Below are 7,645 nucleotides of genomic sequence, written 5' to 3' on the forward strand. Positions count from 1 at the left end.
AGAGTTTTAGGAATTTGCATACACCAAGATTCTATAACAACATTACTGCTATGGAGGACAATATGACCTAAGTAACAAAGATCTATACGGCATTGCAGTATTGTGAATCAACACAAATGGGTGAGCTAATGTTAAAGATGATACTACCTGCAACTGCTGTGAAGAGTCCCCATAGATCAAACATGTACTTTGACTTAGCACTTGCAAAGTGCTTCTTTTTTTTCTCCTTTTATTTTTCTTCTTCTTTTTTTTCTGAGGAAGATTAGCCCTGAGCTAACATCTGTCAATCCTCCTCTTTTTTCTGAGGAAGACTGGCCCTGAGCTAACATCCGTGCCCATCTTCCTCTACTTCTTATATATAGGACGCCTACCACAGCATGACTTGCCACGCGGGGTCATGTCTGCACCCGGGATCCGGGCCGGTGAACCTCGGGTCACTGAAGTGGAACGTGTGCACTTAACCGCTGCGCCACCGGGCCGTCCTCACAAAGTACTGCTTTTTAATAGGACTGCAATTTTGTTATCTACTACTATGACCTTAGTGGAAACTTTTTGATAAATTCTTCTCTTAATTTCAAGTCAAGTCCTTATTATGACGCACAAACAAGCTGGCTCCTCACTCTCTCTCCAATATTTCCAACTACATCCCCTTTCTCAATTCCTCAAACAAACCAATTACAGTTCACTTCAGAGCATTTGTAGGTATTATGGTTTCCTACCTCAGTTTATTCATCTCTCTGTTCAACCTTCAAAGTACAAAAAGGCCTTTCTGATTATACTATCTATAGTGACACTTCCTTCCTTTATCTACCCTCATAGCTTAGTTTGTTTTTTCATAGTATATATAACTGTGTATCAATAAGTTACACATTTGTGTTAGTGAGGGTAATTAACTCTAGCTTCTGTAACAATGGTAAACAAAAACATACTGGTTTAATCTGGTAAAAGTTGATTTCTGGCTCACATTACACTTTTGACTCTTTTTAGGAGGTTCTTCCCCAAGCAGTGAATCTTGGATCATGAGTTCTTTTATCATGTGCCCCTGCCATTTTCTAAGGTCCTTGCCATTAAGTCAGTGAACCAGCATAGAGAGAGAGAGTGAAGAACAATGCAAGGCTTGGCGTGGCTAGGTTTAGGAGTAACATACATCAATTCTTCCCCTTAGCCAACACCCAGTCATATGCCCCATTGTAACTGAAAGGGGGACTGGAAAATGTTAGTCTCTGTATGCAGAGTGCTCAGGACAAGGAAATGGGATTGGTTACCCTTTAGTAAGAGTCCACCACAATATTTACTTGTCCAAAGGTTTATGTTCTGACTCCTGAACTACATCATATACCTCTGGAAGGCAGCAACATCACTTAGTTTGGTTCCTGCTCTATCCCCATTGCCTAGAACAGGAGTTTGCATACAGTAACTGTTCAATAAACATTTTTACATGAACAAATAAATGCCATATTTTATTTATCTTTTGCTCCGCATTGGCCTAAAGTCTGATAACATACACTAGAGATAAGAGAATCTGCTACCACTCAATGTTCCTGAGCTAACTGTCACTGATCAGAAATATAGTTGAAAGCTAGCAGCTCTGGCTCACCCTTGTGACAGTCAGCTCAGGTTTTTATTTGTTTCATTTTGCTCACCCACTGGCATCAAGGTGTTCCATACATAAAGTAGACTAAGTTCCTCTAACTATTAAATAGAATTTGGGAACATATCATTAGATTATAAAATTTTATTACAAAATGCAGTTTAAAAATTTGATTAGAACTTTGATTTATTTACTTTTTCTTTAATGGGAAAGTTTTTGGACTGAATATTACATTTAATTCAGCAGGGCCCTGGTTTCTTTTTATAACATTTGCAGAGAACTTCACAAAATGCTTTAAACATTCTTCCTGATCTCTGCAATGATGTAAGAGGGCCGTTGTCCTAACTGCTTCTGTTTTACAGAAAAAGATCATGAGACTCAGAATCTGTCACTTCTGCAGTATCACCAATTCATGGACAGCTAGGTTTTACCCTGATGCTCATTCTACTGCATTAAGAAAGCATTTATGAACACAGCTCTCATAATTGCCAAAGTAATTTTCTAAGCAAAATCATCACAGTCACTAATTTTCAAATGCATCTTTTGCTACTATTGACCGCAGCTTCCCAATACATTGGCTCCAAAAAAGCATGAATTCAAAGCTCACATGGGCCTTTTGTGAGATGTGACGAGACCTTCATGGTGAGTTTTCTAATAGAGGAGAATAAGCCAGAACAGGGAGGGGAGGAGATATCGTACTGTACAGAGGAAGGTCTAGCTTCAAACGTGGTGACTGAAACTTGGACTAATTTGAATCCAACAAAAGAAAAAAAAAAGAGAGAGCATCCTCAAATAGCAATGAATACTATTTAAGTGATCTTTATTTCTTTCATGGTAAAAATTCATGGGAACCCTTTCTATCTTGTCTATTTGTATATTGTAGATTATATTATTGCTCCCCACTTTTTGCCACCTCTCTGAAAAATGAATAAACATCCAATGCCTTTGTCATGTGATGCTGCTTTGGCTTCTATCTGAGTTAGCTGAATATGTGTCCGTGATCCCTTCTTGTGGGGTTTGGCCTTCGAAGAGAAAGCGGCAGTGTAAAACCAACAAGGCAGACCTGAAAACTCACATCTGTTTATGCTAAAAGAGTGAGGTCAGCATTACAGATGAAAAATTATTTTCTCCCCCTCATACAAGAGAGATATCTCAGATAGTAAGAAAGATCAACGACTAAAATAGCTCCATTCACCAGTATATTTGTGTGATGTGCAGTAAGTATGGAGAACACTCCCTTTTTAATGATTTGTGGATAACGAACACTCTTTTAGGTAAAATTAGGAATTACTTTTCTGAACTTGCTCTTCTCTTTCCTCTGTGAGTCAAAACAAGGTGTACAGCTCTAGATTTTTCCATGAACACAGATATTAACACTTGAAAAAAATACAACAGGGAACCTCAAGGCAAATGTGTATTTTGTATGCATGTGTTTTGCATTCTACTCTTCTCTGAAAGGATAGACTCATCTTTCGTGTTATTATAAACTGTATCTAAATTTAAAGCACTGCTGACAGACGAAAACATAGTGTAGCGTATTCCTAAATGAAGAAGATCTATTCCCTGACAGGGCAAACTGTCACACTGGGAGGAAGAACAAGACGAAAAAAGAAAAAGGCTTATGTGAAATCTAATATTTCTCTGCGAAAGGGACTTGGCTGAAGTGGAACACTGAGGATTATATTTAGGTACTGGTACTCTTGCCCTAAGAGAATGCATAGAAGGAGAAAATAGAAACTATTGGGGCTGATGCATGTGTTATAAATTCTAGTTCCAGAATTATAAATATCCAAGGAACAAACTGAATTGACTTGGAAGGCTAAATTTAGGACATTCTAATATCATTTCGAATTTTTTGATAAAAAATAGTATATAAAATAAATTATTAAAACTATGAGCACTCACGAAAGAAATGGAGTGTCATGCAATATGCATACTAAATACATTAGTCAATACATTTTCTTTTGAGAAATTACAGTCCAAGATTCATATTTCTGAGGCTTACAGATATCCATTGAACAGATTTTATTATCAGGTAGATCATCACAGAATCAAGCTATTCTACAAAGAATGAAAAAACAGAAACAGAGAAGCTAACCGTTTTTTTTTAAGATCCAAAAGCTATTAACTCATAATTTTGGAACAAAATATATGTTCAGGATCATACTGGCCATTGGACTGGTAAAACAAAACAATTATTACTTATGGTAAGGAGATAGCACAATGAGAAGAAAAGGCCAGGAATAACAGAATTATATGTCACAGCCCTCAATTCTCAAGAGATCTTTCTGGAAAGATAAAAAACAAAAGGGACAACCACAAAGGAAATCAAGGTAACATTTGAAAATTTATGCTTGTACCTAAATCTCAGTGCAGGAAATGGTGGCATATCAGATAGAATGCTTGGCATAGGCTCAAACCTTCCTTACCTTTCTCTCCTACTCAGCTCATACCCAAAATGAATAGGAAAGGCATGAGAAGAAAGTCTCCCAAATCCTAGGAGAGAGAGGTGTTGGCCCTCTGTTATAAACGAGCAGGAACCCATTTTCCATTTCTGAAACCTGTATGCAGAACAGGTATCATGGATTAAATTATTTTATAGGAACCTAAAGAATGGTAATGGCATTATCATTGTTCTGGAATCTGACCAGATTTAACTGCCGATCCTTAGGGTGAGATAGAGAAAGGGTAATGAAGGGAGTAAGCCTAAATATATATTTGTCAAAATCATGTTTACCAATCATTTTGATAAATACCCACCTTAAGAGAAAAACAAAAGAAGCAGTACGTTAATTTTTTAAGAGGTAGTAGAAATCCAACAGGAAAACAAAATTTCTAGGGTTTTCTGAGACTTTAAAGGGAAACAAAATTGGGGATAATAAACAATTGTTGAGAAAATGCACAGCATCATAACCTCAAATGAATCAAATAAAGATGGAAAAAGGAATATGCTAAAAAAAACACGACATTGCTGCAGCAAAGACTCTGTGATAAATCAGATTAGAAGGCTAGTGAGGGAGAGGAGATGTCCTTAACCAGGAACACTTGGTAAAGAAATGTGCATGACTAAAACAAACAGAACATCAAGGTTAGGCCAAAGATGACCATAGTCTTGCAAAACTTTTAAGGGAAAGTCAATGATTTTAACCATATTAAAAATATCTATTTTGGTGTCAGTCCCGGTGGTCTAGTAGTTAAATTTGACACACACCACTTCAGTGGCCCTGATTTACTTCCCTGGCACAGACCTATACCACTCATCTGTCAGTGGCCATCTGTGGCAGCATCTTCTCACATATAAAAAGAAGAAGATTGGCAGCAGATGTTAGTTTAGGGCAAATCCTTCTCCTAAAAAAACAACTATTTTGAAGAGAATAATCTTTAAAATATAAAATAACATAAATATTTAAAATACATGGAATTCCTATGTCAGTAAAGACTTATCCAAATGAAATCAAGTTTCTACTTTCTGACAAATACTATCTAAAAGCTGAATCTGAAAACAACAAATGGCAAAAAGAACTCTTACTTCAAAGAACTATAACTACAAAAATTTAAGAACTCAAGAAAAGTTGAAAAGTGCAGATAGGGAATATTCTTCTGATATTGTATCAGCTGTGGGGCATTGGCGTAATTCACTCGTAAAGTTCTAGAATCATTTAGAAAATGTGATTTGGTTGCATTTCTTAAAAGTATGGATAACTAATACAATTTTACTGAGAAAAATTATGCCAAGCAAAACTTATTCCTTTAGAGTATGCATCTGATCAGTTCTAGATTAGGAAACCTATGGCAACATAGACATATATAAGTTAAGGTTAAGATATATAATCAGCTAAGATTGCCTCTCCTAAGGCACTCCAGGACAAAATCTTCACTCTAAAAGTGGACTAAAGTGTCTTAGTTATCTTCTGCAGGTCTGTTCTTGACTTTCTTCTGTTCACTACTGTCCAAAACAATAAAAATATACTAATGAAATTTAAAGCTGACGGAGAATTCATAAAATCTTCAGATATTGGATATGGCATGGTTAAACTGTAACCCGAGTGTTCAGTTTAAAGGGAAGTGGCTTAAAAATGTTATGCAGGAGGGTACTGATATCAGTTTCACCTCACTGAGAGAAAGAAATAGAAGTTTGTAGCACACAGTTTATTAAGGAAGTGATTTTTACTTTAAAAACCTTTAGTATGTATTAATAAACCACAGACACTTAGCAAAGTGATTTAGAACCGTCAACATAGTGAGAATTCAGTAAAGATTCTAAATGACTTTAAGAATCACTCTCATGCATTGGGAGAGAGGCAATGAAAATGGAAAGCAAGGAGCAGGTAGGTGTGAGAGATTATGGAGGTATAATTATCAAAATCTCTTCCCTGCCTAAATGTCATAGCAACAAAAACTAAGAATTCAAGGTGGTTCTTAAGTTTCAAGTCTTGGTAAGTAGAAGGAGTATAATATGTACTTCTAAACTAGAATAGAAGAGAAATCCTGAAGCAAGGTTATTTTAGTTTGTGTGTGTTGATTATCATGTTGTTAAGTGCACTGAATTTGCTAAACTGTGGAGATAACTAGATAATTCTTCATTGATTTAATAAACGATTTATGAAACTTTCATGGAGAACACATTCTGTACAAAGAATCCTTGTATATATCAGAGAGGGAAAATACAGAAGCTATGGGAGTTTAAACACTTACCAAGGATCACAAGTTAGCAAGAGGAGGGTTGGAACTCCTGCCTGTTTGACTCCAAATCTCATGTCTTCTTTCTTCAACCCACACCTATTTGTGAGAAAAATAAGAGTAAAATATCTGTTTGTTCATTCACTGCTTCATTTCTAAATTTTAGGTTTTTGTGCTGGCACTCACAGAGTTAATTCAGCTTTGCTCTCAGCGATGTGTCTTCTGAGCCTTCAAAGCTCAGGGTGGAATTGCTGTCAGTCAGATGTGGGTTTGAAACCAGACTCCCCATTAAATAGGTGTCTGACCTTGGGTGACTGCCTTAACCTGCCTGAGGTCGAACAAAGCTGTTAATGAGCTCACAATGCGGGTCACCCAGAGTAGTCCTCACAAAAGTGCAATTAACGAAAGGAAGCAGGCCAATTAGTAATCAGAAACAGGAATTGATTCAGATAGGCATCAGGAATGCACACTGCTGGGTTATATCAATCAACCGATCAATCAATCTGGGTTAAGAAAGGAGAAAGAATCATGAAAGATCGCTTGGCCCTGTATTTTCTAATTCTGGCTTCTTTTGTACTTAACTCCATGTCACCTGTTTTCAAGGGATATTCATCTGTGAAGCAGTGAGCAGTTTGAAAAACTAGAGCACTGAACTAAGAATAAACAATTTAATTTATCTTAAAATATTACTCTCTCATTGTGAATAGTGTGGTTTAGATTATAGAAATAGCAGTGGATTAGAATTAAGGAGATTTGCTTCCCAGAACTTATCTATTAGGAAAATGCTGTTGACCTCCGCTGCCAGTCCTTGAATATCTCTGTACCCCAGTTATCTACTCTGTGGAATGAGGTTTTGGATAAACAATTTCCAAAGACCCCTTTGACATAAAATTTCTAGGATTGTCTTCATGAGTTCTCTTTTGTTGTATCTCTAACAATACAACAGAGATAGAAGAGAAAACTTCAAATAACTAAATATGTGCAAATATTAAAGATAAGCTAGGACTGAAAAGGAATAGTCCTACATTAAGAAAATGATTTTAAATTAATGCATTCACTAATCAATCATACTATTAGAGATGAAGGGTCTTTTTATTTATAGTATACAAATAAGTATATAAAACATACAGGCAGAAAGAAACCAGAAGTCACTAAATATTTGGAAATATTAATTAGATAAATATAAAAATATTTGTAAAGACAATTTGTAAATTTGTAGTAGTGGTAAAGGAATGAAAGCGGGGATTAAATCCTACCAAATAAAGAAATAAAAGAGGATTGCTGTGTTATAATTTAAATGAAAGGATCTAAATATTATTATATGTAAGGTAATGGTACACATACTTAGGGCTTATCACATTTAATTGAAAAGAG

This window comes from Equus caballus, chromosome 17 (genome assembly GCF_041296265.1).
Source record: "Equus caballus isolate H_3958 breed thoroughbred chromosome 17, TB-T2T, whole genome shotgun sequence".
Taxonomy (NCBI): domain Eukaryota; kingdom Metazoa; phylum Chordata; class Mammalia; order Perissodactyla; family Equidae; genus Equus; species Equus caballus.